The 26,995-nt window shown below is 36.1% G+C and overlaps 2 pseudogenes; both read right to left on the minus strand.

The window, feature by feature from the left end:
* Nucleotides 1-824: 824 nt before the first annotated feature.
* LOC118681261 (stalled ribosome sensor GCN1-like) lies at nucleotides 825-9,855 on the minus strand (annotated as a pseudogene).
* A 1,504-nt stretch (nucleotides 9,856-11,359) lies between these two features.
* Nucleotides 11,360-15,553, minus strand: LOC138855775 (stalled ribosome sensor GCN1-like; annotated as a pseudogene).
* Nucleotides 15,554-26,995: the final 11,442 nt, after the last annotated feature.

A 26,995-nucleotide genomic window follows, 5' to 3' on the forward strand; every position in this document is an offset into this window, starting at 1 on the left:
AATAGGTTTAATGTGCATATCTCCTACTCTGCTAAAGCTATAATAACAAAATTCACTGGAAGCAAATTTTTTTAGCACCTCTATCTACAGTGTGAAAATGGGTGAAATCGGTTGCGTTTAAAGTATGCCACCTTGTGACCAAAAATTATCTAAATTGAACCAAAACTGTTAAAGCCCCTAGATTCTGAATATGTGGACCCAAGTGCCTATAGTTGACTGTTTACCGAAAATATCCGTCAATCCACAGAGAAATCTAAAATGAGTATATCATTTGACTTTACGAGAGTATAAAATGTCTTTTCAATTTTTAGTTATTACTATTTAAATGTTTTTTTTGCTGGACAAAACCAATAGTGCCATCCGGAATGGCTCGAAGGACCATGAGTAATTTTTACACTCTCACAAATTATTGTAAACAAAAACGCCCTTGTAATTAGTATACATAAGCTTAATAAATTTTTATTTATTACCGCTTTGGTTTAAATTCATTATACAATAATTATAATGCGCTAGCAAACGCAAACAAATTAGATGTAGCGCGCAGGATTGTAGTTGTCACAAAAACGTATAAAGGCAGAAAGCAGGAACCGTGTTGACGACGTATACCTATAATCGAATGTGTGTTCTGTTGCAAAGACCATCCTTTATGTTTGCTGAGCGATGTGCAGGCGCGATGCTGAGGTGTGTTGTGCATGTTGTTCTCAGAGGTTGAGTGTGGTGGTGTCGTCGTGGGGGTGAAATTCCTTAAGTGCTCACAGGTCTGGTGTATTTCATTAGGGTGTGCTAATTTCACTCAGACACTTTTCCTCCAGCTAAATTAATATTTAACGTATTGCCGCTAACATAGTTTCTCGCATGGACGGGTCGTCATTAGATTTTATCCCATTGCGAATTTCAATAAATATTGAATTAGGCCGTAAATTTATGATAACCAATTCAGATATTGCTTGCCCAGCTTTCATGCGAACACTTCTGTTCGAGTCGTGTAAAGCCTTCAGAAATGTTGTTTGTAACTGCGGTAAAAATTGTTTCAACATGACTAAAACTTTTTCAATAAAATAGCTAACGTTTCCAGTACAGCTGCCTTGACACCTGCATTAAAGCGATCTCCTAGAATTCGAATTAACGGTCCAGTTATTTGAACAACAGATGGCTGTAAAAACTGAGCACTTGTGTAAAAAATGTAGCATGAATTCAAACCTACCATGACCAACATTAATTATGCTATAATTATTCTTACTCTCACTCTCTCTATGTAAAGACGTTATTATACATACTTAATGATTTTGAAGTATTGTTCCATTATAAAGATTGTACTTTTCTTCTTTATTATTCAGTGTTAAATAAACTACCGCAGAAACTGTTCATGAATCGGGGTGATTTTCTTAAAACATTATTAGATTTTTTACATGGTGCCGAATCCCGGGAACAGTTGTTCCTTAATAATATTATATAAAATATAAAAAATTACTTGCGTTAGCGATTAAGGAATTAAATAGCGGGCGGTTGTTAACCATAGCGAAAATGGATAATGTATTTAGAGCCACATGGCGAACCCAGCTGACGAAGTTGTGCAATGCTGCTACAGACTTCTTGAAAACCTATGAAGATGCACAAGTTGCAGATGTCGAAAACCCTGAAAAGTTGGAAGCTGATATTAACCTCTATGTTCAGCGGATAAAGAATGCTCACATGAATTTACAAAAGGCTGACCAGGCTATTAGTGCATCAATTAAACCGGAAGATTATCAGAAAGAAAGTGATGCAATAATTGAGTATGATGATAAGGCAATTTGCACTATTGCAAAATTAGAACATTTTCTTAGAACGAAGTTTACACCTAGGGCCTCTAACGATGAAGCAAATAACTCAACCAGACTCATCAACGTTGGTACCAGTAACGTAAGCGAATTTAGTGGCGTTAAATTAAAATCCTTTGAGCTCAAAAAGTTCGATGGAAAATTTGAAAACTGGCTTCCCTTTTGGGAACAATTTAAGAGCGCAGTTCATGATAATCGTAAAGTATCAAAGGCTGCAAAATTTAACTTTCTTTCTGAATCTTTGGAGGGTAAGGCGGCAGCATCAATAGCGGGGTTTACACCTACAGAAGCGTGTTACGATGAAGCCATTAACCTACTTTTAGAGGAATATGGAAATCAAGAAAAAAATATAGAACGGTTTGTACAAAAGCTTATGTGCTTAAATAAAGTACATTCCAATAGCGATGTCAATGGTCTTCGTCGTCTTTACAATGAAGTTAGTTCAACAATTCGATCGCTAACGGCTTTAAAAGTTTCACCTTCACAATATGACCTTATGGTAAAATCAATTTTATTAGGTGCAATACCAGCACAGCTTCGTACAGTGTATCATAAAACATCAAGTACAGCTGCTCATTCGAGTACAATAGTAGGTGACGAAGAAGGAGACAACAGAGTTAAAAGTTTAAAGAATTTACTTGATTTTATCAAAATAGAAGTAGAAGCGTTGGAAAAAGCAGAAATGTCTGAGAGGCGTATTTCGAAGAGAGATGTGCAAACGAATTACGGTACAGCAACTGGTTTATTCATTAGCGACAATAACACAAACAAAAATTGTATTTTTTGCAAAAGAAATAATCACACCACCAAAGATTGCAAAGCACAGTTACCTATTGAGGAGAAAAAAAGAGTTTTGATGAGAGAAGCGAGATGTTTTCGATGTACAAGAAAAAATCACAACTCTAAATTTTGTAAAGCTAACTGGATTAAATGTGACTCTTGCAGAGGTAGGCATATTACTTCGATGTGTGAAAGGGCAACAAGTAATGCTAAAACTAATAACGTCACCGTTGGTCGAAGCAGCGAAACAAAGCAGCAGAAGTCACAGGACAGTTCAAAAGATGATAGCAGCGGAGCAGCAGCGTTAAATACATTAGAGGCAGAACAAAACGTCATATATTTGCAGACAGCGAGGGGAATAATCAGCAACACAAACAATAAAAAAAGCGTTTTGTCCAGAATCGTGATGGACAACGGTAGTCAGAGAACTTACGTCAGTGAACATTTGGTGAGCGAGTTAAACTTACGATATTGTGGAACAGCAAAAATTAAAATAATTCCCTTTGGTGAAAAAGAAGAAAACATTAAAACTGACATATTTAAGCGGGTTGAAATAATAATAAAAAACCAATATGATGATAAAATGATCTCAATAAATGCGACAGTCGTGCCAAAAATTTGTGGCAATGTTTTGCCTGAGCCTAAAATTAAAAATAAAATATTAAATAAGATATTTAATAATTTGGCCGATGTTGTCAGCTGCAATGTAACAATTATCTATGGTATTAATTTATTGATTGGTCAAGATTATTACTGGCAATTTTATAAACAAGGTTGCAAAGTTATTTCAAAGAATCTCTTTGCCATTAACACATTTTTTGGTTGGACATTACAAGGTGCTAACAATAATAGCGATAGTGCTCATTGTGTTTTTCAAATTCGAGAAGCTTCAGAAGAAGGTTTCAAAATAGAAAAATTCTGTGACTTAGAGTCAATTCGCATAACAAGTTATGCTGCAAATAGCGAAAGAGAAATTATTAACGAAACAATTAATAAAATAATTTTAAATAACAATCGTTATGAAGTGTCGTTGCCGTGGCGTGATAATAACACTAAGCTAAATGATAATAAGCGAATTGCGATGAGTCGGTTACGTAGCCTAACGTTAAAATTAATGAATAACGCCGAAAAAATAATTGAATATGATGCCAGTATTCGCGATCTATTAGAGAGTGGTATTGCCGAGAAAATTCCAGTTTGCAATATTAATAATCGTGTTTATTACATGCCGCATAGACCAGTGTACAGAGAAGATAAAGCGACAACAAAAATGCGAATAGTTTTCGATGCATCATCCAGCGAACCAGGCACAGCATCTTTAAATGACCTTTTAAGCATTGGTGAAAATATGGTTGCAGACTTGTTATCAATGTTGTTAAGTTTCCGTTCCAATAAAGTTGCTATTACCTCAGATATTGAAAAAGCTTTCTTACAGATTTCCTTATCAGAAAACGAGCGAGATGTCCACAGATTTCTTTGGTTTGAAGATACACCAAACAAGCTAGATGAACTGTCACCAATTGTAGAATATAGGATGACAAGAGTAATCTTTGGAGTAGCAAGCAGTCCTTTCCTTTTGACAGCGACAATTCAAAAACACTTATCAAATTGTGAAGCACAATACGGAAATATTTGTAAGAAACTAAAAAAGTCCTTTTATGTAGACGATATGGTCATCAGCGAAACATCAGTTGAATCGACAATAACTACAATGAAAAGTGCAGTAGAAATTATGGCGAAGGCGAATTTTAAGTTACGTAAATGGAATTCAAATGATTCAGAGGTAAGAAAGCACTTTCATTCTGATGGGATTGAGAGACAATTATCGCAAAAAATACTTGGCATAAATTGGTGCACAGTAAGCGACACTATTAATGTCAACTTGAAAAATTTAATCGAAGAGAAAATGCCACGAGCAACAAAACGAAACGTATTACAAACAATGGCAAGAATTTATGATCCTCTTGGTTTGCTTGGTCCGTTTACTGTAAGAATCAAGATCTTATTACAAAGGATTTGGAAAGAACGTATTAATTGGGATCTGAGTTTAAGTGGATATTTATTGAGCGAATTTCAAACGTGGCATGAGGAGTTGTCCATTTTAAAAGAATATTCAATACAGCGGTGTCTATCAGCAAATGCAGGTAGTGTAGAAATCCATATATTTGCAGACGCAAGCCCCTTGGCCTACGGAGCAGTTGCTTATTCACGGCAGACAACAGGTAACGGTGAATGTTTTACAAATTTTATTTGTTCCGAAAATCGAGTACGCCCTATCGATAAATCCACAAGAAATGACGAGTTATCACTGCCAAAATTGGAGCTTACAGCGGCATTGATGGCTGCCCGATTAAAGAAATTTCTTGAAGGTTCACTAGACTTCACAGTAAGCGCATTTTGGCTTTGGACAGACTCTACCATAGCGCTGAACTGGATAAATGGTAATGGTAAACGTATTCCATATATCAAGGCAAGAGTCAACGAAATAAATCAGCTTAGCAATATATATGAATGGCAGCATTGTGATGGTAAATCGAATCCAGCAGATTTTTTAACGAGAGGTCTAACAGCTAAGCAATTGTCAGAAAGTAACGTGTGGAAAGCGGGTCCAATGTGGTTAGCAAGAAGTAACGAACATTGGCCAAGCGAATACAATTTGAAATCTTCAATGAGTTTGCTTGCATCGATTGAAGGCGAATCAGTGACCATGCAAAAAACAGAACCCATTTTAAATTTTGAACAATTCAGCAAATTCAAAAGGTTGCTACGCGTCACAGCTTATGTACTACGTTTTATTAAAAATTGTAAAAATAAATTGTTAGCAAAATGCGACAATTTAACTGCAGTCAACAATATTGAAGAGTTATCCTACAGTGAAATACAACAAGCGGAATATTATTGGATCAAATATTTTCAAAAATCACACTACGAAGCAGAATATGCAGATCTAGTGAAACATGGAAAGGTCTCAGCACAGTCTAAATTAGTTTGTTTAAACCCAATTTTAATCAACGGTGTTATGCGACTTCAAGGGCGATTATCAAACTCAGCTTTCAGCGATTATTCCTGCAACCCCATAATTTTACCTAAGAAATGTCATCTCAGCGTAATGTTAATAAATGAAGCGCATCACGCGGCAATGCACGGCGGTGTTAATGCTGTTTTGGAATTCTTGCGAAAACGTTTTTGGATTGTAAAAGGACGACAATTAATAAAAAATATACTTAGTCGGTGTGTGATCTGCAAGCAACTTCATGGTAAAAGCGCATCAGAGCCATGGACAACCTTACCAGTAGAGCGTATCAAAACCACAAGGCCCTTCGAAACAACAGGCATCGACTTCGCAGGTCCTCTTTACATAAAAAGCGATGGTGAAGTAACTGAACGAAAAAGTTACATTATGTTGTTTACTTGTGCTGCAATTCGTGCTGTACATTTGGAGTTATTTAAAGATATGACGGTTGAAAGTTGCATAAATGCTTTACGACGTTTTATGTCAAGATTTGGTCCTCCAGAAACTATCATATCTGATAACGCAAAAACATTCAAGCGAGCTGATTTAGAGCTGAAAAAGCTAGAGCAATTGTTGAAGCATCGTAAGATCCAACAAATAACTACACATAAAGGCATCACCTGGAAATATATACCCGAAAGAGCAGCATGGTGGGGCGGCTTTTGGGAGCGATTAGTCCGCAGCGTCAAGGATTGCATAAAGGCAGCGGTTAGTAGAAGTATTTTGACTTTTGATGAAATACGAACTTTTTTGTCAGAAGCTGAAGCAGTCATAAACGCTAGGCCACTGACTTACATTACCAGTGATCATAACGATCTAGAGCTATTAACTCCGGCTCATTTTCTAACTAATCAAAAAGCTATTTTTATTCCAAAAGACTTTTAAACAGATCAATCATCTATCGCAAAATCTTGGGACTTAAGGCAAATAATAATTAGGCGATATTACAAAAGATGGCAATCTGAGTATTTGCAACAATTGCGTACAATTCATCACAATAAGAGCAGCCCAATTCGAAGCATCGAAGTTGGAGATGTTGTTTTAGTACACGAAGATTTGAAATCAAGACTTCTTTGGAAATTAGCTGTAGTCGATTCCGTATTCCATGGCAGAGATGGTCACGTCCGAGCTTGTAATGTCCGATTAGGAAATAACGTAATTCTAAAGAGACCTATTCAATTACTGTATCCATTGGAAGTATCATCTGGCATGGCCGGGCCGAGGATGTAAAAAATGTAGCATGTATTCAAACCTACCATGGCCAACATTAATTATGCTATAATTATTCTTACTCTCACTCTCTCTATGTAAAGACGTTATTATACATACTTAATGATTTTGAAGTATTGTTCCATTATAAAGATTGTACTTTTCTTCTTTATTATTCAGTGTTAAATAAACTACCGCAGAAACTGTTCATGAATCGGAGTGATTTTCTTAAAACATTATTAGATTTTTTACAACTTGTTGGAGAAATAATTTCACTTAATCCTTCGGCTGCATTTTCTTTAACATCTGGCATTCCATTCAAAATTGCTTCCCGAAAGACGGGAAGTAGAGGCGTAATTCCTTTCGGAAGGCAAAAGCCCGGCAGCTCGGAACATTTAATTTCGCTCGAAGCAAACCGTACGGTTTGTCTAACGTCACACACTAGAGCAATTTGTTGAGTTGGATCAAAAGTTTTCACAACTGAGTTTAACGCATGTCATGAATTTTGTAAAATGTCGCGATTGGAATCAGCCATTAGGCGTAATAAACTGCGTAACAATTGTGGAACATATTGTGAATAATCACCTGGAGAGTGTGTACAGAATACACAAAGTACACTTGACGCCGACTTTCTTATATTTATGCATCAGATTTTGCTGACATCATTAGAGTGTCGACAATTGTTCGAACACCAATTTCGTCTGTGATTGACAGTATTACTGCTTGACAATAATCTAATTCTTGGTACTCATAGGCAGTTCCTTGTGCATCGGAAAGTGCATGTACCAAAGCATCTAGAATTTTTGGAAGGTACATTGTTAATGCATCCCCTGCCACCGAAACTAATATGGAAAAGCCTTTTGTATTTACTGGAGTTGATGTTAATTGGGGAACAAGATATGGCAATACCACTCGAGATTTAATTATCATCACTTGGCGAAGGCCATCTAATGTATATTCTGCAACAGTTGGATCAGGGTCGTCACTCCTCAAGCATTGAAGGTAAAATGTCGTCTAAAGCACGTGAGCCAACAGTTGAATGTAAAGATTCAAAAGTATTTGCCGCGGCTCCTCTCACCGCAAGTAAAGGATCCGATAAAGCTCTTGTAACAGTTGGAACTAGACTGTTAACGAACGACAATACCATTTCATGAGAAGTTGAAGTCATTATTTCCGATAGGCCAATGCAAACTCCTTGACGTTGATCTGGATGTTCCAAATTAAGTCCCTTCTCTAATATTGGTATTATTTCGGGAAGTACTCTCTCTCCCAATTTTCTCACCAAATCTCCTAACGTTCGCGCAGCAACTTGACGTTTATCATAGCTGATGCTTGCCAAACAGCCTAATAGTAAACTAAATAATGTAGGTTAGATTTCCCTTAGTGTGCGTGGTGTGTTTGTTACTACGACTTTCTAAACATAAAATGACGCTTGTCGTACCATCAGTGATACATCACTCTGGCCTGCTGCTTTTAATATAGGATTAATTATTTGTCCAATATAAGGAGTAAAATCCTTAGGGAAAGGTCCTGGCATATATATAAACATCATTATATATCCATCTTTCACATGTGGGGCAATATCTATTCTCTCCGCAGTTGTGATAATATTTGTCATTAATTGATGCAACTTTTGCACTCCTAAACCGCCAACAACTTCGGCAAGACCTTGAGCAGCTCCACTGCGGTCGGCACTACTAGATTCTGATGTCAAGGTTTGCAGCAACCATGGTAGTAGATCTTCAAATGAAGATTCACCTATTCCACGAACCATAGCTCTTAATGCTCTCGCAGAGATGGCTCTAACCTCCGGCACGGGATCAAGAAGAGACATCTTTAGACCAGGAATTATATTAGGCAAATATGGCACTAAATCCTTTTGATCAGTAAGAGAGTACATATAACCTATGATTCGAGCTGCCATTTTTCGAGTCTCGGTAGATCTATCCATGAATGCTCTTTCAACCACAGGCATTATTAGGGCCAAAAATGGTGCATCTATAAAATGTACACATTTTGTTTGAAGTAAACTGTGCGACAATTTGAAGTATTTTTTGATGGATCTTCTAAAGCTGTCAATAATATAGGAACGATAGCTTGAATTTTGGAATATTTTTATTACGGATCCTATTACTTTGAGTGCGTCAGCACCAGCTTCCTGTATTTTGGTATGCGAGTCACCAAGTACTTCGATTAGTTTTGGAACTATGTTAGGTAAACATGATGACAATTGTTTGGGTGCGCAAAATGCCATAGCTCCCAGAAGTTCAACCGAAGCTGTCTTCGTTCGCCAGGAATCTTCATCTAAAGCATTAAGTAACGATGGAAGAACAAGTTTAACTCCATGTGCCGAAAATTTACCTATAACTACTTTTGCCGTATCATCAGCTGCTTTCCTAACGTATTGAGAAGAGTCTCCAAAGCATTGCCATAGATGAGGTAGTAATTGAAAAATGTAAGGCTCAAATAAATGTCGAAGGGTTGTACATAATACTTCAAAAGCAAAAAGTGCACGTTCCCGTGATTTATAATTTTTTTCCTCTTGTATAAATGTCGTTTATTTTGACATTATATCGAATTGTTTCAATGACAAAATTCCCAAGCCTTTCACTTTGTCCACAATTCCATAAGCTGCACCCCTTCGCTCTCCATACTTATCAGATTTTATTAGTTGTTGCAATAATTTCAGGAGCTTTATCTTTCCCCGATGAAACTAAATGTGGTAAGCAATTAGCCACAGCTTCTTGTACTTGCTGAGAAGGTGTTGACAGAGCTGAAATTAGTCTTCGCACTATCGGTTCAATTCTAATATAATCAGCTTCCAAGTGTCGAGCTAATGATCCCATTAAAATGACCACAGCTTGTCTAACATTATCGAAGGTTTGTGATTTCGGTGCTTTGTCTAAAAAGTCTTCGAAAACTGGTAACAAGTTGACTATAGTTTCTTGTCCATGACAATCCACTATACAAAGAGGAGATACAAGCATTTCTTTATGGACAGTTCCATTACGATCTCTAAATTCTTGCGCTACCATAAATTGCATAATTTCGTTAACGTCGTCAACATCAAAAAATTTGGAAACCTGTGATCTTGATATGGCAATTCCTCTCCGAGGCACCTATTTATTTATAGCAGGAAAAATTTCTCGATCGAATTAATCCAAGTTAGGAGGAATCATGGTCAATTTTTCTCTGTATATATCGAATAAAGATTTTGCTGTATATTTTACCTGTTGATGATTAATGGAAAGTAGTTGCACAAGAGAAGCAGAAGCAGCTTTTTTTAACAAATCTCCTTATGTGTGATTCCCACAAATCTGAAGCTAATATGCGATTTTCACCCGAAATGTAATATTTAGCAATCCACAATCGAAGTGAGTCCCTCTATCTCATCGTTAGTAGCATATACACAGTGTTCTTCTCCAGAACTTAAGTTTGCCACTTCCAAAAGTGCACCTACGGCTTGTGTTTGAACTCTGCCTTGGTACATATTTATTAAATTGAGTAGTAATTTCGACATTTCTAAACGAGGCATGTACTTAGGGTAGGTTGTAGTCTGTTACTTCATCAAACACCATAAAGCCTCTAAGTTGAGCATGACTTTCAATCAATTGAATACCAATCAACAACAATTCTTCGCTGTTCACTACGAAATTTGTCGCAAACGCTCGTTTTAAAAACTCGAATGTATATGTGAAGGACGGTGCGCTAAATAGAGTGTTTGATGTATTTTTATGTCCATCAGTCTATTTAATGTTGTAGACACAATGAATGAATGCACAAATAAATTTTAAAAATAAGTTCGGTGGCCGATGTAAAAAGAAGCACCAAATACGAAAAATAAGTTAATCGCCAGGATCGGTGTTATGTGGAAAAGGTTTATATAACGAATTAAAAATACGTCGAAAAAGGTAGCGCGCAGGTTCGTAGTAGTTAGTTGTGTTCGTGCATGTTGTACTCAGGGATTGAGTGTGGTGGTGTAATCATGTGTAGCGTTCTCGATATTGAGTGCAGTATGGTGTGTTTCATTAGGGTGTGGCAGTTTTACCACAGTAGAGTGGTGTGTATATGAAGGGGTGGCTTATCTCATTTAAACAATCAGGATGACAGTATATTAAGAGTTGATGGATGTTGAGTAAAATACTTTCAATGATCTCGTTCATATCGTTTGTTATCCATTCATTTGGCAAATCTATCCGTGGGTTTTCTAATCGTACGGTCATTACAGCAATATCTCTACCCAAGTCAAAGCTATCTTCAAAGCATGCTTCTCGAAATTTGAAAGAAAGTTTTGCCAACGATTCAGCTGCGATTGGACATGTAAGTAACTTTAATAATTGCATTAATAACTTATCAAAATGTAATGAAACTGCTTTAGGATTTCCTGCGAATGCCGCCTTTAACATAGACATGGCACTTTTTAACTTTTTATTGAGAATGTTTATCTTTTATTAAATCTATTCAATACAATAACTTAACAAAAAAAATATTTTTATTTTTTTATTTCGAAATAAATAATTTATTCATTTACTGTACATAAGACAAAATCATTTCGGACAATTTTAATAGGGTGTATTCTTACATCTATAATTTTACTTCAATTCAATATTGTGTCATCAAATTCTTCGTCTTTACCAATAGCTTGGACAGCAACTTTACGCAAAACTTTGTTTACAACTTCATTTAAGGAATCCCTCGCGCCAACTTCTAAAAGTTGACAAACATAGCTAAAAGTAGTATCGTTATCACGGAGATGCAAAATTGAAACTAAAGCTATCTCAGAATTAGACTTTACATAACCATTTTTTTCTTTGGTACCGTTAACTAGCATTGGTACGAGCTGTTTAATAACATCTGGGCTCATCTTATCAATAGCTAACGTTTTTGCCAAGTAATTACAGCTTTTAGCAACAATCTGTTTTATTTCGTTGCTTTTGTGATTCATAGCCCTTGTAAAGCATGAAACTATTATTGGAAAGCACATAATATCATTCGACATATAATAGTGCAATAAAAACGTCATTGCGCGAACACCACTGCTTGCAATATTTATTTTGTCTGATGAAATACTAGAAGTGATAAACTCTATCAGCTTGGATTCATATTTCGAAGTAATAATTGCAGGACTCTCTTTCAATGCCACAAACAGGGCTGCGGTTCGTCCGTGTTTTAATAATATGTCACCATTTCCAGCAACGAAGATATGAAGCTCTAATAAATCATCAATTTGTTGAATCGATGAATATTTCAAAAGTGCTCCTAAACAACCTGCAGAAGCAGATTGAGTAATTTCTTCTGAATGTCCTATCATATTTAGTAGAGTAGCGCTTAATTGTAGCTTTAAACATTCAGACATTTTTTCTCCAGCTAAATTAATACTTAAACGTATTGCCGCTAACATAGTTTCTCGCATGGACGGGTCGTCAATAGATTTTATCCCATTGTGAATTTCATTAAATATTGAATCAGGCCGTGAATGTATGATAACCAATTCAGATATTGCTTGCCCAGCTTTCATGCGAACACTTCTGTTCGAGTCTTGTAAAGCCTTCAGAAATGTTGTTTGTAACTGCGGTAAAAATTGTTTCAACATGACTCCAACTTTTTTCAATATAATAGCTAATGTTTCCAGTACAGCTGCCTTGACACCTGCATTTAAACGATCTCCTAGAATTCGAATTAACGGTCCAGTTATTTGAACAACAGATGGCTGTAAAGACTGAGCACTGGTTAGAGAAATAATTTCACCTAACCCTTCGGCTGCATTTTCTTTAACATCTGGCATTCCATTCAAAATTGCTTCCCGAAAGACGGGAAGTAGAGGCGTAATTCCTGTCGGAAGGCAAAAGCCCGGCAGCTCGGAACCTTTAATTTCGCTCGAAGCAAACCGAACGGCTTGTCTAACGTCACACACTAGAGAAATTTGTTGGGTTGAATCTAAAGTTTTCACAACTGAGTTTAACGCATCCCATGAATTTTGTAAAATGTCGCGATTGGAATCAGCCATTAGGCGTAATAAACTGCGTAATAATTGTGGAACATATTGGGAATAATCACCTGGAGAGTGTGTACACAATACACAAAGTAAACTTGACGCCGACTTTCTTATATTTATGCATCAGATTTTGCTGACATCATTAGAGTGTCGACAATTGTTCGAACACCAATTTCGTCTGTGATTGACAGTATTACTGCTTGACAATAATCTAATTCTTGGTACTCATAGGCAGTTCCTTGTGCATCGGAAAGTGCATGTACCAAAGCATCTAGAATTTTTGGAAGGTACATTGTTAATGCATCCCCTGCCACCGAAACTAATATGGAAAGGGCTTTTGTATTTACTGGAGTTGATGTTAATTGGGGAACAATATATGGCAATACCACTCGAGATTTAATTGTCATCACTTGGCGAAGGCCATCTATTGTATATACTGCAACAGTTGGATCAGGGTCGTCACTTCTCAAGCATTGAAGGTAAAATGTCGTCTAAAGCACGTGAGCTAACAGTTGAATGTAAAGATTCAAAAGTATTTACCGCGGCTCCTCTCACCGCAAAAGGAATCCGATAAAGATCTTCTTACTGTTGGAACTAGACTGTTAACGAACGACAATACCATTTCTTTAGAAGTTGAGGTCATTATTTCCGATAGGCCAATGCAAACTCCTTGACGTTGATCTGGATGTTCCGAATTAAGTCCCTTCTCTAATATTGGTATTATTTCGGGAAGTACTCTCTCTCCCAATTTTCTCACCAAATCTCCTAACGTTCGCGCAGCAACTTGACGTTTATCATAGCTGATGCTTGCCAAACAGCCTAATAGTAAACTAAATAATGTAGGTGAGATTTCCCTTAGTGTGCGTGGTGTGTTTGTTACTACGACTTTCTAAACATAAAATGACCCTTGTCGTACCATCAGTGATACATCACTCTGGCCCATATAAAGGACTGAAAGGGCTCTATTTCGATTTTCTTCGCCTAAAAATCTTATTATGGCAGTATGTGATTGCCGCTTCTGTAGTCATTTTTCCAGATACGCCCAATATTCTGTATAGCAAATCTCCTAATAATTGAACAGAACTAAACCGTATTCTCCAGTTATCATCAAATAAACCCTTTTCTAGTTCAGGAAGAAGAAACATCACTGCTGATTCGGCGTACAAATTCACTATGCGTTGCCCAACTTTTAATGCCGTGTCCCGAACATACTCATTCTCATCAGCCAATGCTTTTAATATAGGATTAATTATTTGGCCAATATAAGGAGTAAAAATCCTTAGGGAAAGGCCCTCTCATATATATAAACATCATTGTTTATCCATCTTTCTCATGTGGGGCAATATCTGATCTTTCCGCAGTTGTGATAATATCTGGCATTAATTGATGCAACTTTTGCACTCCTAAACCGCCAACCACTTCGGCAAGACCTTGGGCAGCTCCACTGCGGTGGACACTACTAGATTCTGATGTCAAGGTTTGCACCAACCATGGTATTATTAGATCTTCAAATGAAGATTCACCTATTCCACGAACCATAGCTCCTAATGCTCAAGGGATCAAGAAGAAACATCTTTAGATAAGGAATTATATTAGGCATATATGTCACATAATCCTTTTGATGGGTAAGAGAGTACATATTACCTATGATTTGAGCTGCCATTTTTCGAGTCTCGGTAGATCTATCCATGAATGCTGTCTCAACCACAGGCATTATTAGGGCCAAAGATGGTGCATCTATAAAATGTACAAATTTTGTTTGAAGTAAACTGTGCAAACAATTTGAAGTATTTTTTGATGGATCTTCTAAAGCTGTCAATAATATAGGAACGATAGCTTGAATTTCGGGATCTTTTTATTACGGATCCTATTACTTTGAGTGCGTCAGCACCAGCTTCCTGCTCTTTAGTATGCGAGTCACCAAGTACTTCGACTAGTTTTGGAACTATGTTAGATAAACATGATGACAATTGTTTGGGTGCACAAAATGCCATAGCTCCGAGAAGTTCAACCGAAGCTGTCTTCGTTCGCCAGGAATGTTCATCTAAAGCATTAAGTAACGTTGGAAGAACAAGTTTATCTCCATGTACCGAAAGTTTACCTATAACTACTTTTGCCGTATCATCAGCTGCTTTCCTAACGTATTGAGAAGAGTCTCCAAAGTATTGCAATAGATGAGGTAGTACATGAAAAATGTAAGGCTCAAATAAACGTCCAAGGGTTGTACATAATACTTCAAAAGCAAAAAGTGCACCTTCCCGTGATTTATGATTTTTTCTCTTGTATAAATTTCGTTAATGTTGACATTATATCGAATTGTTTCAATGACGAAAATCCCAAGCCTTTCACAATGCCCGCAATTCCATAAGCTGCACCCCTCCGCTCTCCATACTTATCAGATTTCATAAGTTGTTGCAATAATTTCTTTATAATTTCAGGAGCTTTATCTTTCACCGATGAAACTAAATGTGGTAAGCAATTAGCCACAGCTTCTTGTACTTGCTGAGAAGGTGTTGGCAGAGCTGAAATTAGTCTTCGCACTATAGGTTCAATTCGAATATCATCAGCTTCTAAGTGTCGAGCTAATGATCCCAATAAAATGACCACAGCTTGTCTAACGTTATCGAAGGTTTGTGATTTCGATGCATTGTCTAAAACGTCTTCGAAAACTGGTAACAAGTTGACTATAGTTTCTTTTCCATGACAATCCACTATACAAAGAGCAGATGCAAGCATTTCTTTATGGACAGTTTCATTACGATCTCTAAATCCTTGCGCTACCATAAATTGCATAATTTCGTTAATGTCGTCAACATCAAAAAATTTGGAAACCTGTGATCTTGATATGGCAATTCCTCTTCGAGGCACCTATTTATTTATAGCAGGAAAAATTTCTCGATCGAATTGATCCAAGTTAGGAGGAATCATGGTCAATTTTTCTCTGTATATATCAAATAAAGATTTTGCTGTATATTTTACCTGTTGATGATTAATGGAAAGTAGTTGCACAAGAGAAGCAGAAGCAGCTTTTTGTATACAAAGCTCCTTATGTGTGACAAGCAAAAGTACATCATCTAATTCCGGTGGTACAAATTTAGCCGATTCCCACAAATCTGAAGCTAATATGCGATTTTCACCCGAAGTGTAATATTTAGCAATCCACAATTGAAGTGAGTCCCTCTATCTCATCGTTAGTAGCATATGCACAGTAGTCTTCCCCAGAACTTAAGTTTGCCACTTACAAAAGTGCACCTACGGCTTGTGTTTCAACTCTGCCTTGGTACATATTTATAAAAATGAGTAGTAATTTCGACATTTCTAAACGAGGCATGTACTTTGGATGGTTGTAGTCTGTCACTTCACCAAACACCGTAAAGCCTCTAATTTCAATATGACATTCAATCAATTGAATACCAATCAACAACAATTTTTCGCTGTTCACTACGAAATTTGTCGCAAACGCTCGTTTTAAAACTCGAATGTATATGTGAAGGACGGTGCGCTAAATAGAGTGTTTGATGTATTTTTATGTCCATCAGTCTATTTAATGTTGTAGACACAATGAATGAATGCACAAATAAATTTCAAAAAAAAGTTCGGTGGCCGATGTAAAAAGAAGCACCAAATACGAAAAATAAGTTAATCGCCAGGATCGGTGTTATATGGAAAAGGTTTATATAACGAATTAAAAATACGTCGAAAAAGGTAGCGCGCAGGTTCGTAGTAGTTAGTTGTGTTCGTGCATGTTGTACTCAGGGATTGAGTGTGGTGGTGTAATCATGTGTAGCGTTCTCGATATTGAGTGCAGTATGGTGTGTTTCATTAGGGTGTGGCAGTTTTACCCCAGTAGAGTGGTGTGTATATGAAGGGGTATCTTATCGCATTTAAACAATCAGGATGACAGTATATTAAGAGTTGATGGATGTTGAGTAAAATACTTTTGAAGATCTCGTTCAATTCGTTTGTTATCCATTCATTTGGCAAATCTATCCTGCTCATAAACTGCTCAGCCACAGAAATAAAAATTTCAACAGCTAAGATTTATAGTTACAATATAATAAATTGTTACATTTTCATTCATTAAGAGAAAACAATAAAGTTTTTTTAATTTTGAAAAGTGAGTCAGATAAGTCAAATGTGCTGGAATGATTAATAAGTTTTAAACGACTAGTGTATGGAGGTAGACTTACCCTAGAATCCCATCGGAATCGCGCTAAGGCGAAAAGTAAAAATTGTTTTCGAACAGACTCTTACTTGTCAGATTGGATTTGGTAGTTAGGGTTCCATACAACAGAGCCATATTCCAATATAGGTCTAACCAAAATTGTATAAAGTAATATACGGATCTCTAAATTCTTTAGACCAACGTTTAACAAAACTGAGAACAGCATTTGCTTTCAATACCATGGTGTCAATATGAAGACAATAATTAAGCTTAGGGTCCATATTAACTCCCAAATCAACATAGTTAAAAACTTGCTCCAGAATATGCTGCTTTATTACATAAGAGGATGGGTGCACAGATCTTCGGGAAAAGCACATCGTCTTACATTTATTCAGATTCAATGGCAAATCATTTCTATCACACCATGCAACCAAATTGTTTAAGTCTGTTTGCAACAGACACCTTTCGTCAGTTGAAGTGTATGATTTAAAAAGCTTTACGTCGTCAGCGTATAATAAAATTTTTGAGAATTCAATTACTAAGGAGATATCGTTAATAAACAACTAGAACAGAATCGGGCCAATATGACTACCTTGCGGAACACCTGAAGAAACAGTAATTGTATGATGAAGGTGTATCCTCAAATATCACTCGTTGTGTTCTATTATAAAGATAGGAAGCTACCTATTGAAGAAATCTTGGCTGAAAGCCCAGCAGATCAAGTTTATGCCTGAGAATGGAGAGGTTTACTTTATCGAAAGCTTTGCTAAAGTCTGTGTATATAATATCCGCATGCTTATGTTCCCTAACACCCAATGATACATGGTTTACAAATTCAAGCAAGTTTGTTAGAGTCGATTTCCCCTTACGAAATCCATGCTGAGATTAGGAAATTAACGGAGAAATCGAAAAGGTTATATGGTCAGTGATGATAGCTTCAAAAAGTTTAGGTATAACTGATAGTTATGCGATACCTCTATAGTTTTCAATGTTGGATCTAAATCCACTTTTATGCAAAGGAATTATAAATGACTGTTTCCATATTGAAGGAAATATACCGTGTTTAAGAGAGGAATTAAATATCCTTGTTAAAGGCAAATAAATATATTTGGCACTCTTTTTAGGAAGCATGAGGGTATCATGTCTGGGCCGTAACTAAAAGATGGTTTTAACTTATTTAACTTAAGTAGGACATCTGCTTCAGAAATAATTATAGCGTTAATTAAAGTACTCGAACACAGCACGTGCTGATAAGAAAAAATTTTGGAAGAATTATTACAGTAGTTTGACTTGAAAAATTCTGCAAACATATTGGTTATAATATCATTGTCACTTGAAATGATAGATTTGTATTTCATTGCGGACGGAAATTTGGAAATCCTGCGTTTGGAGTTGACGAAATCATAAAATGATTTTGGATTACTTACACTTTTTTACTTTACTTAAGTAATTATTATTACATTTTTTGTTTAGGTCAAAATATTGTCGACACAATAGAGAATATATAGAATAGTCGACAAGTGAACCGGTTTTTTTTTAAATGTTTAAAGGCTCGAGTTTTTTCTGTTTTTCAATTTATATAACTCTTCCAAAAACCACGGACTTATACTTTTACTTTTATTAACAATTACTATTGGAACATACTTTTCAAATAATTTCGTAATAATGTTATTAAAATGAGAGACACTCAATTCAATGTCACCATTATAATTAGGCCATGATATTGTAGAAAGTTCTGTATTTAAATTGTTAAAATTAGCTTTTGCAAAGTTGAACCGCGTACGGAAGCACGAGGTTTGATAATTATTATCGCGTACATTGCTCATGATTTCGACAGATATTTCCAAAGCAGGATGATGCTAAATGACCACTCAATCCCCCCTCACCGTAAGACACTGCCACACTACACCAATTCACATCCACATCACCACACCTACTTACCATACATTCCACATCACTACACCATGCACCAACACGCACACAAATACAACTTAACACCGATCACACCACCATGAAGACATCAGCAGATATATAAGGGACTAAAAGAAGGATCCCGCCCGCTTTTTGCATTTCGACTCGCTAGCGATTAGATCTTCGAGCAACCGCCTAAATCGACTACTTTTTTAAAATAATTTTGCCAACGGTGAGTGGAGTTAAAATTAACTTATTAATTAATTAAAAATGGTCCTTCGAGCCCTAGTGGACGGCACTATGGGTAGTTAAACATAAAAGAGGAAAAAAAAAATATTGAAATAACGTGAACAACAATTCATGGGAAAAAAAAATTTAACAAACAGTGAAAAAAAACAAAAAACAAGGTGCAGTGACAAAAGTGCGGTGCCAAAAAGTGAACAAAAAAAATAAAAAAAAAAGGTGATGTGACAGCTATTGAAAAAAAAACACAACAACCAAACCCAGAGTGAAGTAATATATAGAAAAATATAAATATATATAATTGTTATATGTGTATATAAAGAAAAAATATGGACATATATATACATACATACATACAAAATATAAAAAAAAACAATATTAATCAAAAACGGGCGCGAAATTAACAATAACATATACATATAGAGCCAAAACACAGGGAGAGAGCTGCACAACAGGCAACAGCTGGCGTCAAGGAAAAAAGGGCATACACAAAAAACCCTCAAAAAAAAAAAGGAAAAAACAAATACATTCTCCCCAAAACCCCCTTGAGGCGAGACAAAGTAAGTGTATCGTTTTCATTTTTTATTTATTATATATGTATGTTTGCAAATCCTCTATACCATTAAAACTAAAAAAATCCGTTTTAACAGTTTGTAATCACGGGTACAGGAAACGTTAACGGAAAATATAAAAAAAAAACGGAAATAAAAATTTAAGTACTATATACTTATAATTTTTCCTAACGTTAACGGAAAATTTCAAAAAACCGATACAAAAAAAAAAAAACGGGAGAATATACTTATAAACATATATACTTATATTTACATATATATGTATATATATATATTATATTAACAAATTATTGATTGCCTTAGTTTATGTTAGTTATAGTTGGCATCACTGAAAGAGCAAACCAAATACCAAGTATATGTACATAATTTACTTTCTTATGTATTACAACTGTTACTCTATACTATTGTTATTTTTACATACTAAGTACAGTTTTTGTTCGCTTCAATAAAACATTTTGTATCGAACGGACGTCTTTGAATTAAATATTCTAACAAAGGTTATGGGCCCAGACCCAACACGTGTTTCGATATAGTCGCTTCAGTCAAAAAAATCGGTCGATATAATTAATATCGTGTATTTTTTATGTAATTGTTTTATTGAAAATAAAAATGAGCGGATCGGTTTTAAATATTGAAAAATTAAATGGTGAAAATTATGAGAGCTGGGCTATGCAAATGAAAAGCCTCTTAATTACCATGGATTATTGGGAAACAGTCATGTCACCTGTACCAGAGGATACATCTGGAGAAGTTAAGATTAAGTGGTTGGCAAACGATCAAAAAGCGCTGGCAACTATTACGTTGTGTTTGAAACCGTCGGAACTCATTCATGTGAAAAATTGTGTACATGCTGCAGAAGCATGGATTAAGTTGAAAGAAATATATCGTGCAAAAACACCATCAAGAAAAGTTAATTTATTTAAAAGTCTGTTTCGATTCCAAATTAAAAATTACGAAAAAATGGCAGTTCAAATTAATAATTTTTGTAGCATCGCGGAAAGTCTGAAAGAAATGGACATTGCTGTACCAGAGGATCTCCTATGTGTTTTGTTGTTGTGCAGTTTGCCAGACGATTTGGAGAGCTTTGTTGTTGCTATTGAAAGTCGCGATGATTTACCTTCATTAGGTCAACTCAAGGTGAAAATATTGGAAGAGGAGCAGCGTCGAGGAAGTCGGGTAGACAGCAGTGGAGCTGAAAAAGTGTTTGCAGCGAAAATAGAAAAAAAGAGAAGCGAGAACGCTGGAAGGTCAAACTACACCGGTGACAGCGGCAACAACTTAAGCATCAGCAGCAGTACGAGCGGTAATTACAACGGCAGAAACAATGCAATTCGAAAGAGAAACATTCAATGCTATGCATGTGGGCGGCGCGGTCATATTAGGTCAGAATGCAACAGTAGATCTGCACAAGCAAAAGTAATGAGTGTATTTGGAATAAAATTTAGCACAAACAAAAACGTGTGGATTTTAGACAGTGGTGCTTCTTCTCACTTGTGTTGTAACGGGGAATTATTTAATAAATTAGAAAAGAGCACACAATCCATACTATTGGCATCGGGTGAAAGTGTAAATGCTCAAGGCGTAGGTGATGTATTTCTACAGTCGGGAAATACAGAGATCACTCTGCGTAATGTACTTTTTGTGCCGGACTTACATTCTAATATTTTGTCGGTCAGCAAAATAATTAGTTATGGACATTGTGTGACATTTGGTAAAAATACAGCGCGTGTGGTAGATAGCTACGGTAAAGATTGTTTTGAAGCTAAATTAATTGCTGGTATATTTTGTGTTAATATGAAAAAAAGGCAAGAACGTGTATTAACAGTAATTCAACTTGAAGAGAATAAACGTTGGCACTCACGATTTGGTCATTTAAACTTTCATGATTTGGCAACATTATCAAAACAAAATATTGTGCGCGGTATGAAATTGAATTTTAGTAACGAAATTTCCTGTGTTATATGTGCGGAGTGTAATATAAAGGTTAATCAATTCAAAACTAATAAAACTATTTACACTAAAAATTGCTTAGAACTTATTCACTCCGACATTTGTGGACCGATGCGTATATCGTCCCAGAGCGGTTCAAGGTACTTTATAACGTTTATTGACGATTTTTCTAGGTACATTTCTACCTATTTCTTAAAAAATAAGTCAGAAGCGCTGCGTGCTTTTAAAGATTTTGTAACGCGATCAGAAAACCGAACCGGGCAAAAAGTGAAGAATATCCGCAGCGACAATGGGCGCGAATATTTGAGTGGCGAATTTGAAAGTTTTTTAAAAGAAAAAGGTATCAATCATCAACTTACAACCAGTTATACGCCACAGCAAAACGGAATTGCAGAGCGGGCTAATAGGACTTTAGTGGAGATGGCTAGATGTATGCTAGCTGAATCAAAATTGCCGCAGTGTCTGTGGACAGAAGCTGTCAATACAGCTACGTACTTGCGCAACAGATCTCCTACAAAGCTGCTAAAGAAAACTCCATACGAATGCTGGTTCAATAAAAAGCCAAATGTTTTACACTTGAAAGTTTTTGGGTGCGATGTCGTGTATTTAGACAAAAAACCGGGTAAATCGAAATTTCTTCCAAAGGGTAAAAAATGTTCATTTGTCGGTTATTCAGAGCATTCAAAGGCGTATAGATTATACAATAAAATTGATAAATCTATAACTATTTCTCGCGACGTTATCTTTTTTGAAAAATCATTTTCATATCACAATGTAGCTGGTGAAACTGGTGAAGAGTTCGTAAGTTTTAACGTTAAAGCAGGTGATACCAGCGCGGGTGCATATACTAACACAAGCAAACAAGCTAATTCTGAGCCAAGTATAGTGGGAAGTGATGCAGATTCAGTTTCAAGTTATGAAGAAGAAGCTTATGTTCCAACAGCTAATGTTAAACGCAAGAGAGGGCGTCCAAAACTTATGAGAGAGGGAAAAGTCGGCAGGCCGCGAAAAAAGTATGCGAGTGAACAGTCACTAGAGTTGTTAAGTCAGGTAACAACTTGTGCACGTGATCCGAAAACTGTGGCAGAAGCAATGTCAGCGCAGCATAAATTATTCGTCAACCACATTGATATTGTGGCAGCGTATCTCAACGGGGAACTAGAAGAAGAAGTTTTTATGCGGCAGCCGGAGATGTTTGTAGATAAAGCTAATCCACACAAAGTATGTAAGCTCAAAAAAGCGTTGTACGGACTAAAACAAGCAGGGCGGGAATGGAATCGTAAAATCGACGACATTTTACGGAGCATTGGGTTTGAAAGAAGTTTCACCGATGGTTGCGTATATCATCGTATAAAAGCTGATAACATCGCCGTTATAGTATTATACGTTGATGACATGTTGGTAGCATGCTCTTCAGAAAAGCTGATAGAAGGCATAGTATCCGATCTCAATGCAAATGTGGAAGCCATAGATCGAGGCCCAATCCAGTATTTTTTAGGCATGGAAATTTCGAGAGACTCTCCATGCGGAAATATTCAGCTTCATCAATCTCGTTTTACAGAGGATCTATTGAAAGAATGGGGTATGTTCGATTGTAAATCGTCATCAACTCCGTTGACATGTGGAACAGTCTTGATTAAGTGCGAAAATAAAAACTGCAGTGAATTTTTCGACACACAGACATATCAGAGTCTCATTGGATCATTGACTTACTTAGCCATGATATCTAGACCTGATATCGCTCACACTGTTTCAAAATTGTCTCAATTCAATTCACATCCCCACAATGAGCATTTTGTAGCAGCAAAGCATGTACTTCGTTATCTAAAAAGCACAACGAAAGGTATATTGCCCTATATTTCCAATAATGATTGTTTAGTTTGTTTCACAGATGCCGATTGGGGGTCCGATGCTACGGATCGAAAATCATATAGCGGCTATGCAGTCTTCTGTGCTGGTAGTCCGGTAGCGTGGGAGTCAAAGAAACAAACGGTAGTATCATTGAGTTCAATGGAAGCAGAATATGTAGCCATGTGCCAGGGATCCAAGGAAGTTGCCTTCTTAAGGAGTCTATTAAAGGAAATGGGCTTCCTTTCATATGTAAATTCTGCTACTAAATTTTTCTCGGACAACCAAGGTGCGCAATTTGCAGTGAAGAATCCAATAGTCCACAAAAGAAGCAAACATATGGATATCAAGTTCCACTATATACGAGAGAAATTCAACAACAGAGAAATTGACATTCAATATATCTCGACTGCAGAAAATGTAGCTGATATTTTCACGAAATCTCTTCCAAAAGAGAAACATAAACGTTTTTGTAAATTGCTCAACATAAGGTTCTGTTAAATACCTATGTAATTAGAGTTTGTTATTCTCATATGTAATTAATAATGTGGATTCAAATGTTAAATGAATATTATTTTTTTTTGTTTGAAGATAATTTGGTTTGAGTCGGAGTATGTTAGTTATAGTTGGCATCACTGAAAGAGCAAACCAAATACCAAGTATATGTACATAATTTACTTTCTTATGTATTACAACTGTTACTCTATACTATTGTTATTTTTACATACTAAGTACAGTTTTTGTTCGCTTCAATAAAACATTTTGTATCGAACGGACGTCTTTGAATTAAATATTCTAACAGTTTATGCGCTTACATTTGTATATATATATATATACACACAACAACCACAAAATAAAAAATAAAAATTCAAGTATTTACTTGCAAAGAATTTCCGGCAGTACCACTTAGGCTTAATAAAGCAATAAGCAGGACTGCGTAACCAAAAGTAAGCTAAAGGCACAATAACAATTACAGCAAAAAGACAAACATACAAACATACATATATATACATACATTCAATCGGCAAACAATATGCAAATTGCATTTGCCGATAAATCTTATAACTAAACATTTACTTATATTTTTACATATATATTACATCATAATATAGTAACATAAGCGCAGTCGGTAAAATATCTGCGTATTGCAATTTTTATTTTTGTCCACACTCTTCTCGCACGCCGAAAAATATCACGCGTGCACAGTCATACACATACACACTTGTACATACGGCATACGATCTGCCTATGCTCACATAACCCATATACAGTGGGTACAAATACATATTTTTATTAAATTTAATCGTTTAAATATCGATCATTTTAAAACTAATTGAACGGTGTGGTTAAATCTTATCAACAAATAAATAAATAATTCCATAATACAAAAAAAAAACAATTTTTTTTTGCTAACAGACAGCTATATAAAATAATATAAAAAAATTCTCAACTAAAAATTGATTCAAAGTCCATTTTGGCAAATATCCCGCAATACCCCTTGTTCTTTGGCAAACAAACACAAGCAGGATTACGCACAAACATTTCAGCACAATAATTCGTGTACAGCTAGGTACAAAATGCATTGATCTCTTTAACGAGCTCTCAATTGCTCAAGTACATAAATACATATCTACAAGTCCACGCATTAGGGTGTACCTACATACCCCTACATAAGGACATAAAAACGATAAATAAATACAAGTTCGATTGGTAATAAATTAAAAAATAAATACGACCAGTAATTATAAAAACCTAAATCCGCGTATTTAAGAAACTTTATTCGAATTAAAAACTCTTATTAACCAAAAGAGTTTGCGGTTATATACACATACGGAAGTTAAAATTAATTTTGTCAAAAAAAAAACTCTATTTACCTAAAAGAGTTTCGTTACATACGAGCATATAGCTTGAATTCCATCGGTCGACACTGAGGAATTTTAAATTTATTTCTTTATTTTCTAAATGAGCTCAGATTCAAAAGAATCCAAAGCAACATAGTCGCTAAAAATACCTAAAATGATTTCTGAAGAAAAGAGTCCATGTACACCTGCAGAAGCTACACGCTCAAAGCAAGGTGCTACAAAACAAAAACGGGTGAAAGATATTTCATACACCAAATTTATTTCTGAGAGTGACAGTCTAATAAGATACTGCACTCGATTTTCATCTTCGCCGATTCAGGACAATTCTGAATCGGTATTAGAAATCAAAAAGGAAAATCTTGATAATTTTTGGACACGTCTCCAAGCTGCATATGACGCAATAGTAGAATCTGACGACTCAGATCTACCTGAAAATTTTAAATCCTCGGCTTACGCCAAGTACGAAAACTGCTTAGACCAGTTTGAAGAAACAAGAGTAATGATTTCGGATCAATTAAAATTAATTAAAGCCATTGCACCTGCTCCACATCTGAGAGTAGAGCTGCCACAAATTCAATGTCAAGAGTAAATTTAGGCATCCATCTTAAGGTACCGGCAAGTGACATAAAAATTTTTCATGGTGGTTATGAACAATGTCCGTCCTTCCGGGATATGTTTACAGCCGTTTACATAAACCCCCCAAAATTAACAAATGCACAAAAATTGTATCACCTCCGATACAAAACAAAAGGTCAAGCAGGCGTCATAGTCAAACAATTCGCACTAGGGCATAAACTTAAATCTTCCGATAAAATCAAAAAATTAAATATTGTCGATAGGAACAACTTTGTGAGAACAAAAAAACTTTGCACAAACTGCTTGTCACCTTCGCATACTCTAAAAGAGTGTGAAAGCAAGTTCAATTGCGTTTATTGTCATAAACGACATCATTCTATGCTTCATATAAATAATTTTTCCAGTTCACCCCCAAACAACGCAAATACGAAAAGAGCCACGGGTTTAGTTGCAACAGCAAATCCCGAAAATTGCCAAGAAGCACCATGCTGCTCAAAAGCATTGAAAACTCAAACGCTACACAGCGAAAACCAAAGTAGGATACTACTACCCACAGCAGCCGTCTCCATCGAACACCGAGGAGAGCTGTTTAAACTTAGGGGCTTAATAGACCAAGGATCACAACGATCTTTCATAGCGTCTAGGGCACAAAATAGGCTACAACTGCCAACAAAACAAGCCAACTTTGAAATCACGGGAATGGGCGGAAGAGTAGTCCAAAACTCAAACAAAATCTCTCCCATTACCCTAACTTCCTCCAAAGCGGATAAGCGCATTAAAGCAGAAGCTATTGTCTTACCGCAACTTACAAATATGCTTCCAAGCTATCACATAAATAGCAAGCATTGGCAAAAGGTTTCACACCTAAAGCTAGCAGATCCCAACTGCAACACTCCCGCTCAAATAGATCTTCTATTAGGCAGCGATCTCATACCACAGATAATACTCGAAGGTATTGAGAAAATATCAAATACACTTCTGGCACAAAATACTATTTTTGGGTGGATCCTAAGTGGACTAGTTTCGGAACCAGTTACCACCATGACCACTC

The sequence above is a fragment of the Bactrocera oleae genome, chromosome 2 (genome assembly GCF_042242935.1).
Source record: "Bactrocera oleae isolate idBacOlea1 chromosome 2, idBacOlea1, whole genome shotgun sequence".
In the NCBI taxonomy this organism is placed as follows: domain Eukaryota; kingdom Metazoa; phylum Arthropoda; class Insecta; order Diptera; family Tephritidae; genus Bactrocera; species Bactrocera oleae.